Source organism: Simochromis diagramma, unplaced genomic scaffold (genome assembly GCF_900408965.1).
Source record: "Simochromis diagramma unplaced genomic scaffold, fSimDia1.1 OVJJ01000343.1, whole genome shotgun sequence".
NCBI classification, from domain to species: domain Eukaryota; kingdom Metazoa; phylum Chordata; class Actinopteri; order Cichliformes; family Cichlidae; genus Simochromis; species Simochromis diagramma.
Window position 1 is genome coordinate 4,708,826 of NW_024386831.1, and position 13,846 is coordinate 4,722,671.

The following is a 13,846-nucleotide window of genomic DNA, read 5'->3' on the forward strand; positions in this document are numbered from 1 at the left end:
AAGATGGAACAGACTTGAAATAGCTCACACAGATATTCTACCTCAGTTGAATTTCTCTTTCTTTTCTTGCCCGTTTTACCTAATATGACAAAGTTGAGCAAATATAGGTCGCAGTCTTTAAAACAGGGTGTTTAGGACTATAGATATGTAGGACTGGTAAAATTAATTAATCCTTTGACGTTACATGGTTTGGAGTTTGAAAAATTGTAAATAATAAGATGACAATATTGACTCGTACAATCATTTTGCATGCAGGTTTTCAAATGGCCATTTGAGGCTGGTTTCAGTTCACAAAGACTCACAGTATAAAATGTCCAATGACGCGGGAGTAAAACTTGTTTTGGTCTCTATATATCATTTCCCAAGGAAATTGACCCAAATACTAATATAGATACCAGCAATGGTATCACAGTATCACATCGATACATTTTTTCATCCTAAATTTTCAGTATGAATCCCACTGAACTGTGTTAAATGCATTAGTATCATTTTTTTAAAATGAAAACCATACCTCAAACATGCACTATGAAAAATGCCTGAACCTTTTTCTGTTGACTGTCACATCAGTTCTTTATAGCCTATTGCACACTTAAACAACAGAAGCTGACCCAAAGTCCTTTAAAGGCAGGCACATTTATATTAATGGTCTCTAAAAAAAACACAGTAACAATATATAAGAAAAGATGACAGGTATTTTTTTACTGTGTTAACTAATTATTGTGAAGGGTAAAAATCACGTCACTGGTGTTTGGTGTTCATTAAAATGGGTACAGAATTTGTTAAATGTACAATGGTTCAGCTCATAAATCATAACACACTGCTCTCCCCTACATAAGTTCCCTTTATAGATTAAAAGTATCAGTATCGTCAATATTGCCCTTCAATTTTAATTTATTAAAAATGTATTAATTCAGTTTTTAATTCTAGTATTTTTTGTAGAGAGGCTGGAGTTACAAGCCAGTGGCTGACGCTGTGCTAAACAGACTATCTTGAATTACACAAGGTTTGAGATGCATGGCTTCTCTATTACATTCAGCTCATTTATAGGCAGAAGACAACTCCGAGCAATTTTAACATGACAATACAATTTATTGTTTTTCATTACAATCTCAGAAGAAGACAAAAACAGGGGATTTTACTGACTTCAAAGTGTTCACTGTGCAGCTCTATAAAATTGAAGGGCACTCACAGAGCCTGTGCAAGTAAGATATTAAAAGTTAGTCCAGCACAGTGGACTAACAATAGACAAGTCAACAAAACGAGACGATAAGGTCATGGAAAGACAAGAGCTTGTAAAAGTTTCCTAAGCACACTTGGGCAACTTGCTTCAAAGTTGGTGCTGTATCCTGATTATAACAACAAAAATGAAGGAAAGATATGAAGAGAACATTATAAACTTTATCTCTCCTTAAAGGAGGTATCGTCCAGACTAAGGTGAAAATGCGGCACTACTAGAAGTCCTAAATCGATCCTCTGTGAATTTGCCTTATTGCAGTGCATGTTTATTGCTACAGTAAAGGTGCTCTTCTACTGAAAGGACTAGGGCAATAAAGTTAATATCCTACATTCTTGAGATAGAGACATATGTCAGAGACACACGGGGACTGGAAGCTAATGCTAGCTTCAAATGGCCCTCAGGTGTATGAACACAAATACATAATTGAGGAGAAAGATGTGGCACATTGCTGGATGAGATGGTGCAATGTCATCCCAAGAATAATAACAGCGTGCCTTGAGCAACCCTGAATCTGGGTGAGGTGCAATGTTATCCGTCAGCCTAAATCTCGTCTGTGAAGCTCTGAATTATTTTTTACAAACATTTTAAGCTAACATATTGAATACCAGGCAATCAAACTATGAACTAAAATCACTGAAATAATTTACAGAACTACAAATGCAGCTGCAAATAAATTAATTTGGCAGTAAAAGAAAATATTTTTATCCTGTTTGCTCTATAGAAAAAGAAGCTTTTCTCCCTAGAAAGAGTACGTTTAGACTTTGGAGAGAGTGAAGTGTTGAGTATTTATTTTGTTTAATTATGTTTTACCAATTAATCAGAACTGAAGAGAGTTCATACTTAATCAAATGTACTGTTTAACCATCTAGACCAGGGGTCGGCAACCTGCGGCTCCGGAGCCACATGCGCCTCTTTAGTCCTTATACTGCGGCTCCGCGTGGTTTGGGAAAATAAATTAGAAGTATTTAGCTGAAGTGTATTTTATTTATGTTAGTTCTTTTTAAACTTGTAGTTCTAAATTGGAAGATTGTGATATTGAAATATAAAAATACAATTATATTTTATCATTTTTTCATCGCTCAAAATAAGCGTCACACTCGCGGAAGCCGGTGTACCCGCCGAAACGCCGTGCATTTATCGAGACTTTCAACCCCAGGTAGGTCAATTATGGATCTTCGGATCCACATTATATCAGCAACTATTCTCCACCGTGAACTATGTTAAAAACAAACACCGCTCACGCCTCACAGATGACAGCTTACAGTCCTGCGTAAAGATGAAAGTGACTTCGTACAGCCCCGAGTTGCAGACGCCGTGCGCAGAGGTTCAGGAGCAGAAGTCCCATTGTAAACATACCACGGCAGACCCGACGATGTTTGCATGAACATGCTTTTCACCATCTCTTTATTGACCACTTTTCACACACGGTTGCTGTACGCATACAGCCGGCTGTAGCTTTTCAGCTCACAGCCTGACACACACCAACACAACAGCATAGATAGCACAGACGTGAAGGTGGCGAGGCGTGATTGCGGGTGCCGCTCAGCGGTGCTGCAGACCACGCCTTGCCACACACATTAACCAGGTAAAATACATATTTAGGCAGAATATTGCAAATATCTTTTTTTTTTTTTTGCTTTTTTTTTTCCAATTATTTTTTAAAAGTCAGGTCAAGGCTCCAAAAGCCCAAAGGCGATATAAGGGTGGTACATTACATAAATAAAATGTAATTTTTTCTGTAGCATTTCATGGATTTCATAAGCAACACACTTTAGTTGTTCACACAAAGCATAAAGGTAAAAAACAATATATACAGTGTTTTCTTCATTTTAGATATCAAGTATTTGCGGCTCCCAGTGTTCTCGTTTGCGTGGAAACCGGGTCCAAATGGCTCTTTGGGTGTGAATGGTTGCTGACCCCTGATCTAGACTAATATGTGTTTTTTTAAACACAAAAACTCCATTTGAATTCTGGACAGTGGTACAGTTGGGAGTTATAGAAGGAAAATAGATCTTACATGTGATCAAAGAACATTTGGTTCTAATTTTTTTACTTAATTTGTAAGCTGCATGTGTCATTTACCAAGCAGATTTAGTGCTATTAAGGTCTCTGTTTTAACAAAAACATCCATCTCTCTTAAACCTTAGGCAAGTGGTTTTTATTACCTGTCTTTACCCACCTCCAGTGTCTCCCTGTGGCTTTGACAAAAAACATTTATAACAAAATTGTGGCCAGCAGATACTTCTGAGTTCCAAGGATTACAAAACCAATAATAAATAAATAAATAAATCACAAAAGATTTGGTATAGTTGATGTTCTAGTGGAGTTGAAACATTCCCATTTTAAAAGCTATTAGACTGATTATGTTGCATGTATTTTCACTCCTTTAAATGTGCACAGGTACGACTCAAAGTGCTCTTTGGAACTTTAAAGCTTCCCTGTTTCAAAGCCGACCTACTGGTGCTGACAGATCAATCAATCAATTGATTGATTGATTGATTGATTGATTGATTCCCCCCTCGACCTTACACACACAACACAGACATCACATGGGGATACAGGTCGGAGATCGGTAGCATTACAGAAAAAAACACTATACACTACAATGGGAAAGTACAAGAGGAAAAAAGGAGACCTCTACTCATGCTGGGGTCCTGGGAGGACAGCATGAGAACAGGAAACAAAAAAACTCCTCTGCACAAAAAAGCACATAAATGTCCACAGCACAACATTATGGAGCACGTGACAAGCCACAGGGTTGGGTGGGGGGTGAGGAGTAATCCGGAGCAAACACAGCAGCCATCCTGCCCAGCGCTACTATTCCAGCGCCGGCTCAGACCCGCCGTGTTCCCAGGAGGGAACAAGCATCGAAGGCGTTTGGAAAGGGAGGGGGGATGAGTCTAAACACAGTCGTTATCAGGGTGATTTTGTTCGGCTCCAGCCTTGAGACCGCAGCTGGCGCCGAAAGGGTATCTGCATGAAGTGATGGTGCTTTTTACTTTAGTGCAAACAGCTCATATGAATTTCAAAGCTGTTCTAACAGTCCAACACTGGTCTCTCAATCTCCCGTTGGAGAGCCGTGAGCTTCTCCATGATGTTATCAAACTTGCGCTCCGTGATGTTGTCATTCTTGTGCTCAAAGAGCCGATTCCGAGAACTCACAACCACAGTGAGCTTCTCCAAGATGTGATCCAATTTGCGCTCAGAGGTGTTATTCCGAGCGAGCCCCTCCAAGATGTAATCCAGTTTGCACTCAGAGGTCTTATTCTGAGTATTCACGGCAGCCGTAAGCTTCTCCAAGATCTTATCCATGCTGCACTCAATGAGCCCATTTTGAGAAACTCACGCCTCGTCCCATCATTTCAATCCCAGCGGGCAGCCTTGTGGGGGTTTGAACAGCCGGTTCCACTTTCTTAATTCTTCGATAAGTCAGGGCCAAGCCAGCTCCGATCAGCAAGAACCCCGTTACCATGGCTCCGAATAGGTAGATATCTTCAGCACTCAGGCTCACCCGAGCCCAAACTTCTCATTGAGAAAAGGGTGTCAGTTGCATTTAGGGACCAGTTGATCAAATCCATAATTCCTCTTTTAGGTTTTAGAGAACAGACTGTGAGAGAGTGTTCCAGGGAAAAGTAATACAAAAAACACAAGACTAGACAAGGACATAAGAGGCTAAGCAGGGAAGCTAAGTGAGAGGAGAAAAGTGCGACTGCCTTCGTCAAGAGCAAGAGATGTTTTCATCGTTCAGCTTCAATGTGGTTTCATTTTCCTGGTAACAAAAATGTAATGAACAGTTTTAGTTATTATAGTTCTACAATTGCATGAATTCAGAACAAATATGATATTACTGGAATGAAAATGCAGCGCTGACATATGAAATCATAAATGGCACACTGTAGAAAAAATTAATAAAAGATCCATTAAAAAAAGATACAGTGTATTGTTTTAAAATTTCTGTATCTATTTACAGAAACCTCTGTTGAAAAATGTACTGACATAAAATTACCAGGACATTTTCCTTTTTTTTCAGTGTAAAAAAATGAATGAAATAAATTAGGAACACTCATTCAGGCTCATTTATATAAATATTAGGATAATATAGATTTTCTTTTCTGTATCCCAGAAAAGACTTTTTTTTTTCTTACAGCTGATAAAAAACACAAGTTAAAGACAAAAAACAAGCAGACATTAAACAGCTTAAATGCAGATTTGGGGGTTCTAGAAATCCTTTAAATCACTCTTTTTATAGTCAAGGTTGTAATGCTCAGAGTGCTCACACACATCATGCTGTCACGTCTCTTCGCACAGGTAGTGGGACACTTTTGTGAAGTCTTACCTTGGAAAGGTGTATAACTCAGAAGAAAGTAAGTATGGTTCCCATAAAAGTTCCCAAACTGTTTTTAAAGTAACCTGCTGAAGATTTCTGCTGATTTTTTGTCAGTATGAGAACCACAAAAGTACTACCATTTTGTTCTATTATAATCAGGAGTAGTCAGACGTTACTACAACTGATGTCTCCAAAACCGGACATACCAGAACAATCAGGGTAAATACCAAAAAACATGCCCGAGGTTTGAGCTCAGCCTCTTCTGTGCAATCTCTGAGGAGGAATAAGGAGGAATGTCACACTTGCAGCACTGGAAAACATCTGAAAGTAAGTTTAATTCACATAGGGTTCCTGTGGTGCAGTGATTGATGCCTTGTTAGTCATTACACCCTGTACTTTGATTACACCACTCACGCATCTACTGGCCTGGCCTGTGACACAGATATGTATGTCCCTGTTTTAGAAAGCTATTAGGTAAACACCGACCTAAAGCAGGTCACCTCGTTTATTGGCTATCTGAAGCGTAGTACATCTGAAAATGTGATTTACTACACCGATGCATGCCACTTTCTGTCATTGTGTTATTGAATCTTAGGTATTGATTTAAGTCCACTACCCTCCAAAATCTAGACTCATGTATAGATAGCATTTACACTTGCACTTAACAGGCTCCTATTAATCTCTGAAGGGAGAGTTCCTGCTTGAAGGTGGGAGGGGTGGGCGGTGCGATGAGAAACTGCACGATACAAAATACTTTGTTGAAACTGCAATTTTCATTTCTTTGATCGCTGGGCATGTCCAAAATACAAGCCACTCTGAGCCTATTCAGTATTCCATGCAAGTCGAAGCACAAACAGACCACTCAAAACTCATCACAATTTACAAATATGAATTCTCAGAGGTACACCTCGTACTCTTAAATATCCAGCCACAGAATGAAATGATGGTGAGTGAGAGTGACAGTCTGAGTTTAAACCAATGAAGCAGTAGCTAATGAGCCAGCAATTGCTGGAGAAATACAGCAGGAGGTTAATAGAAGCCTTTCTCCTTGCTGTACCTGTGGAGCTGAGATGGTGATTATAGTTTTCAGAAAGGGTGTAATGATGAACTGCTCCTCATCCTGTGGGAAAGCAAAGTGCCTTCACGTCTCAGTGAGATTAATGAGAACAATGCAGGAACCCATAGTTCACGGCTTACTTACAAAACACCTGCTGAGAGGCGTGGCTCAGAAAGCTGACTAAAAGAGGAGATAACTACTCTTTGAATTCAGAACTAACCAGTTCTTTATTCAGCAAAATTCTGTGTCCTGCATTAATATTTTTAACAAACTACACACAACACCCACTTATTGTCATTATGGTGGATACATTTTGGCATTGAAACACCTATTTGGTAAGCGCTTACTATTCCTGGAAGACCTTAAAACATCAAACAGAGACACTGTAGTAGATGGACCTTACCAAAAGGGTTGCCGACTGTCCTGTTTTAGCCAGGACATCCTGTGAAATTAGCAAAATTGGTTTGTCCTTTATTGTACCTTAAAGGTCCCGTATAGTCACCGTCACCTGCAATGCCACATTCTGACCAACAGATGGCCCTCTTACAAATACCAAATCTAATTTGACCACAATTGTATCAGATGAGTGCTCGTGTCCAGTTACAGACCTCAGTGACGTCCTGTCACTTTCGCCAGATGTGAGGAGTAATGGGTGAATAAAAAAATAAGGCTGCATAGCATAATAAACTGGATAATTGAAGGCCCTGTTTACAGTATTTTATTTGAACTTTTTTTATTTTTCGCTTATTTTCCCAAAGGAAATATCCATGTGATTTCTGTTATTATTTACTGTGTTTTTCTTTATTGTTTTTGATGGTGCATTTATTATACTGTATACTAACATTTTACTGCATTTTTATTATTAGAATATTAACATACAGTGCATATTTCCACTGCTGGCTGCATTGTGCTCCTGGCATGCCAGAGTGTCCCTTATATCAGTGTTTCCCAACCACTATGTGAAGATTATCTGGTTCCACTGATTAGTACTCTAAGCGATCGGCGTGAGTAACGGGCAGAACAATTACATTATCTTCCACTAGAAGTCAGTACAAATACCTGCTCTAATTAAATGGGTTGCCAACGGGCAGTAAAACAGAACAAAATAAAGATGAAATTACGTAATAGTCAATCTGATCTGAGTCCTAGCTTTTTAGAGGCCTTGAACAATCTGACCCCTTGTTGAATAAAAACAAGACATAGGAGGGAAAAACTATTTCTTCACAAGGCTAAACCTTTTCTTGTCAGTATTTCAACAGAGAATATTAGTGTTATGCATTAAGGGCCACCACTGGCACAAATGCCACATTTCTCTTGGTTTTTAAACCAAGTTTCCCAGTTTTTCCTAGCTGGAATAATTCATTGTTTTAGCACAGATGACTAAAGGGCAGCAGCAGAAATGTCTGAAAAGATTGAGCATATCAGTATCCATGAAATTATACAGATTTTGACATGAGGCTGGTTATCGTCTCGTTCAAGGACACTTTGATTCAGCTAAGCACATTCACAGTTTCAGCGAATCAAACTGTGACCTTCCTTGGGAGTCCCTCTGCCACCTGCTCCCCGCGCTTTCCAAATGGTCCGAACTGTCCAAATCTATGAGACCTGAGACTTTTGGGTTAGTGAACTGTACATGGGGTTAGAGAACATAACGATCCAGGAACAACCCCAACTGTCATACACCATAAATGGTGTTGTCATTTAAGGCCAGTGTAAAGTTACGTCCTACACAGAGCAAAGACAGAAGTTTCTCAAAGGTAAAACAAAAGAGACATTGGAAAAGGAAAAAAGGGACCATTTCATTAAACCTGCAGTCAGTCAGTATTTTTTTGGTAATAGGGGAACTCACGGAGGAGCATTGGAGTGTTTTTTTAGCTTTGAAACACATACAAATACAGATGTGCTGAAAATTCATGCCTAAAGATTTTTCAGCATCAGCAACCTGTGTATAGATCTTGTATTTGCAGCCTTTCTTTCTCGTAGTTGTTGGAATGTGGGTTTATCAGCCTTGACTCTATTGTGTCATCATCTCCAAATTTAAAGTGCACATCCAATTAAGGTTTTCATTCATCTAGTAAGCCATTTCAATTCTCAAAACAATATATGCTAAAAAATGAGCTCTTACAAAACACAATTAGGCCAATTTAGGTTAAGTGAAAACAAAGTGGATACTGTCAGAAGAGAAAAATGCTTTTTGAATTGTGACATATTGAAACTAATCATTTTATAATGAAATAGTTGATGGCATACTTTTTTTATTTCATTATCATCAATGTTCCTATTTGCATTGCATTAAAAACAAATTAAAAATAAACTTGGTTGGACAGACTTTCTTAGCTGGATAGAAAACTATAAAGCCACAATGGCGTCAGGTTAATTTGATTTAAATTCAGGCACAACTTGCAGATTAACTCAACCAAGATAGGTTGTATGGTGAACAATCTGACACAGTTAAGGACATATTATTGTCCACACCTCCCAACAAACATATATGTACATGAAAATAAAATATATGTAAAAGCTCACTGGACATTGAAATACAAGAATGTTTAAAATGCTACTGATAAAATCCCCACAGGGACCAAAGAAGAAGATACAAATAATGTATTAGCAAGAGGTGCTTAGGCAAAAAAGGCATACTCTCTTCATTTGCTCGCATCTCTTCCTCTGGTCCCAACTTCTCTCAGCGAGGATGTGAGAGAGCGAGAGATCTGATACTCAGAAATTCAGAAGTTGAAACCTGCATATAGTAAAATCTTTTCTTCCATAACTCTAAGTGAACTTCTCGTTTAGGCCTATATGATGCAAGGAGTATGGAGTAATATGTAACATGAGCATATTTAGCTCAGTAAATTGATTAACATAGCCAATTATTAGTTGTAGTGTTACTGATATAGTTGTCATACAATATTTTTAAACCTTGATTAGGATTTTGCATATCTTGTATTTTATATGTTTATTTACACAATTTAAAAAAATATCACACAGCTGCAAAAAAAAATATGTGTATGTTGACAGTAAAATGCATCATTCTATCCCCCGAGGACCCAGAAAATCCTCTATAATGAGAATGAATGATTTCTGAGTCATAGGAAAAGAGAGGAGGTCACGAAGCGTTTGTTAGCCTAATGAAAAGTACCCTTTGTTGAACTACAGAGGCTGGCTTAAAATAGCCCCCTAGATACTGCATGCGTGTGCTGTGAAACAAATTGTCAGTGGTTGAAAAAGTTGGTGATAATCTGGATGCTTTCATTTGCTTCTGAAATTTTTGCCATTGGTCCTTATGTATTCCTCCAGGGCTTCCTGTCAGCAGCCGGTGGGCACCGTGTGGTTTGCGCCGGCATCTGACTTTGTAGATTTGTTTTTTAGTGTGATTGTTTAGTTTGGGTGAGTGGAGTGCTGAATTAAATATATTGCCACATGCTGTGCTGCAACCTGTGACTGTCTCCTCCTTCCAGTCCTCTGTTTTTGCAAGACCGGTGAATTATTTTACCCTACTGGTTCAAAAGCAGTTTTCAAATAGATAAAATTGCTTGTAATAGCACCGCTGTTGAACATTTTGAATGCCGTGCTTACATAAATGACATACGGCAGAAAACCCTGTCTTAACATCTGAGGTATAATTTAAAGTCCATTGAGATTCTAAATACACGTAGACAGCTTTTGAGGCCTATTTTATCCCCTGTCGATGATTTCTTTTAATGTTTCTTGTACTACATGTCATGGCTTAGATTGGCTGTCCCAAATGTGCACTTCTTTGTAGTCCTTACTTTTAAATTGTCCTTCTTAAACTGAGTTATTGAGACATTTGAACCCTTTCACTGCTCTGAGTGTCAGTCACATCAATGTATTCTCGTTTGTGGGACTGTCAAAGATAGAGTGAGGCTCTTTCAATCTGAGTATGAATAATGAGCTCATACTGCCTCTAAATGGTCAACTTAACCCTGACACGCTAAAATGATACAAATTAAAACTCATATATACACATTTATAATTAATTTGCTTGGTTTATTTTTGTCAGAAGGTTCAATATACACATGAATTTCAAAAATTAGAATTTCCTGGCAATTATTTCAATGTGCAGGCTTTACAAGGTTAATTACAATAATTGCACTCTCTCTCTCTCATACACTCACATTGAAAAGATGGAGACACTTAGTTGCTGCTAACTGAGGCGATAATAACCATGGAGGAGCCAGGAATAAAGAGAAGGTGGTCTGCTGTTGCGATGTGTTTCTTTTTCTTTTTTGTTTCTTTTTATTAGACGAACTTGCCATTTAAACTATGAGCTACACTTTTTAGTTTAGAAGTTCTATTGCTATTTTGCACAGAAGACTAATATTAATTTAAATTTAGTCTATATACAACATATAGACTTTATGTGTCCATATAGACCAAAATGTCCTTTGCCTAGCAGTTAGCAGAGTGTGATTTCTGAATATTAACCTTCTGGTGAACACCACGTTTGGTTTTAGCTAGTTAGCTGCTAATTCTTACAAGCTTTGTTAGCAAGCTGCATCCAAAACTGTAATGGTATGTACTTATAAAAGAGATAACTGATTATTATAGTAATGCACTAATAAAATTGGAGAACTTCACTCATTAAAACTGGTGCATGGGCTGTTTTTGGAGGGGCTGGCCATCATATTTGTCAGACAATTCCATTAATAATGTTGCAACAGGTATTAACAGCATGAACATGATAGAAACGTCCAGTCCCGTGACTGGAATTAGCTCACGCGAGGTGCAGCAGATAACTATCAGCTACAGCTGCCTAGTTACATTTTTAATCAAAACAGAAGTTAGAGCATGGTGCATATAAATATATGGCTTTGTCAGAAATTGTTAAGATTTTATTTCTCTTGACTCACCGTCATCTTAAGGCATTCAGCAATTTCTTGTTCCACCACTTCTGCAGTGTCAGGATTGTGCTAGTAGAAGCGGTATGATTGGACCACATGCACCATCAAAGCGCATTATGAAAATAAACCACAAGTAGTCAGCAATTCATTAGTATTGACACTGATATGTTCTGTTGGAACTGTAGCCATTCTCTCGGCCGCTTTGCACAGTCACAGTTTTTTCTGGTGGTATATACCGCTGAGCATATTTCAAGTCTTCATTATTATCATGGGGTTTTTTTTATTTAACTTGTAGTTCAGTGTTATGCATACAATCTGTAATTTTTAAACCCGTGAACATGTAGTGTCTGCTTAAGTAACTCCAAAATAAGAAAAGTCTACTATTGCTCACTGATTGTCCATATCATCGATATTGGATATGAGATCCTTAAGATTAGCAAGACGTTTTCATTCCAATCAAAATATCTTCTTCCTGAGCTGATTCACATTTAACCCAAGATGCAAGATCGTTGGAAAGAACGTCAGCTGCTTAGGTAGGATGGACAAACACATCAATTACTACAGTCACACTAGTGAAAACAGTCTTGATGCTTCGACAACAAGCCACATCACCACTCACACCACTTTAGAGCATTGAGATAAAATGATAAAGCGCAGTTAGCAATGTCAGCCGATCAACTTGAATGGGTCAGGATTTTTTCTTATTTTCACGTTTTCTTATGGGTTATAGTATAACATTTACAGTATAACTGAATTTGTGACATAAGGTGATCTCCAGAAAAAAACATTCTACCAGTTTTTATTAACTCAGTATTTGACACCAAACAAGACCTGTTATATGCTTGCACAGGAGCAGTAAATGTTTTTAAATGAACTATAAATTGGAAATTAGTTCTTTTTGCTGCCTTAAGACCTGGATTAGATAAAGATGACAGCTAAACCCAAGGGCTTCCCAACAAGGAGGACTGACATCCGTTAACAGTAGTATTGCTCATAAGAAGAGTCAGGGTCTTTAATTAAAATGTTAATGATATTTCAATGAACAGATGGCGCAAAGGGCAAACAGCCAGAGTGAACAAACACAAGGAGGCAAACGATTGGGTCACATTCCAACCAAGTGTGTTGTTCTACATGTTAATCATCAGAAGATTACAAATCATTATGCTGTTCATGGAGGAAACAAAAACTGATTTAGCCAGGAAAACTGTCAGTGAGAGGATTTAAGACCCAGACTGCACGGGAAAAGCTGAATGTCAGTAATAAAATGCAGCCAAGGACTTGATATTTTTGTCCCAGGAATTGAATGGTTTGGGATGAGGATCAAAACTTCCAAATCTGAGGCCAATGTGCTAATTCAGGTAATGGAGTGTGGGAGAAGTAGGTGGATATGCACTGCATCCAAAACAACTAATCCACAAAAACAGGAGCTTTTGCTTAACTCAGACTAAACATGTTTGAGTTCCTTAACTTTAAAGTTGTAAGACTGCAGTACTGGAACTTTGTTGGCAGACACTGAGACAGTAAGCAGCTTTGTTTTTTAGAAACAGCCAATGAGCCCCTAGTGTGTTTCAGTTTCCAGGCACCTAAACAACTTCAATCAATATGTTCACACTGTAATCTTTTTTTTTTCATAGGCTAATGAACATGATGCAGGTGGTTCTGTACATATCAGCAGAGCATCCCAGGCATGCAAGCTGTTGTCTTGATCTCATTATTTACTTGCTCCCTGTAATGTATTTTTTCATTACTCAATATTAAATATAAACAATAAATAATATTAAATCTTGATCTGTTGTCAGAAGTGACCATTTTCTTCACCTTTTCGATAAATAACCACACTGAGAAATGCCCTGGCTGCTTCACAGTTCTCCACTTGAACACTGATACCTCATTCCCACCGAGGATAGCTGTGTAATGTTCTGGCTGTGATGTGGCCTCCGAAATTTATCACGCCAACCCAAGTTAATGCTTGTAATTCCAACAGATGCAACACAGCATGTTTCACAAATGTCCCTCAAGCAGCTGTCTGTGTTGCTAAAATATGTGCTATTGATATTTTTGACAAATTTAAAATTAAAAGACTCCAGTATGATTGTAGGGTACTATCTGTAATATTATAGGGACTTTACCTTTCAATAGGAAACTGTTGTTGTGATTTGGCGCTAGATAAATAAAACTGAATTGAATTGAAACTGTATGAAACTGCATGTAGCAGATGAGATGGCCACACAGGAAAGACACAGTTTTCAAATTAAAAGGCCCTATGTGGATCAATTGCCCTCCTTGTTAAAAGTTTTAAAGCCATTTAAAACCACGTGAAAGGTTAAACAATACCATGTTGGAGGTGCAACATCACAGGCAGG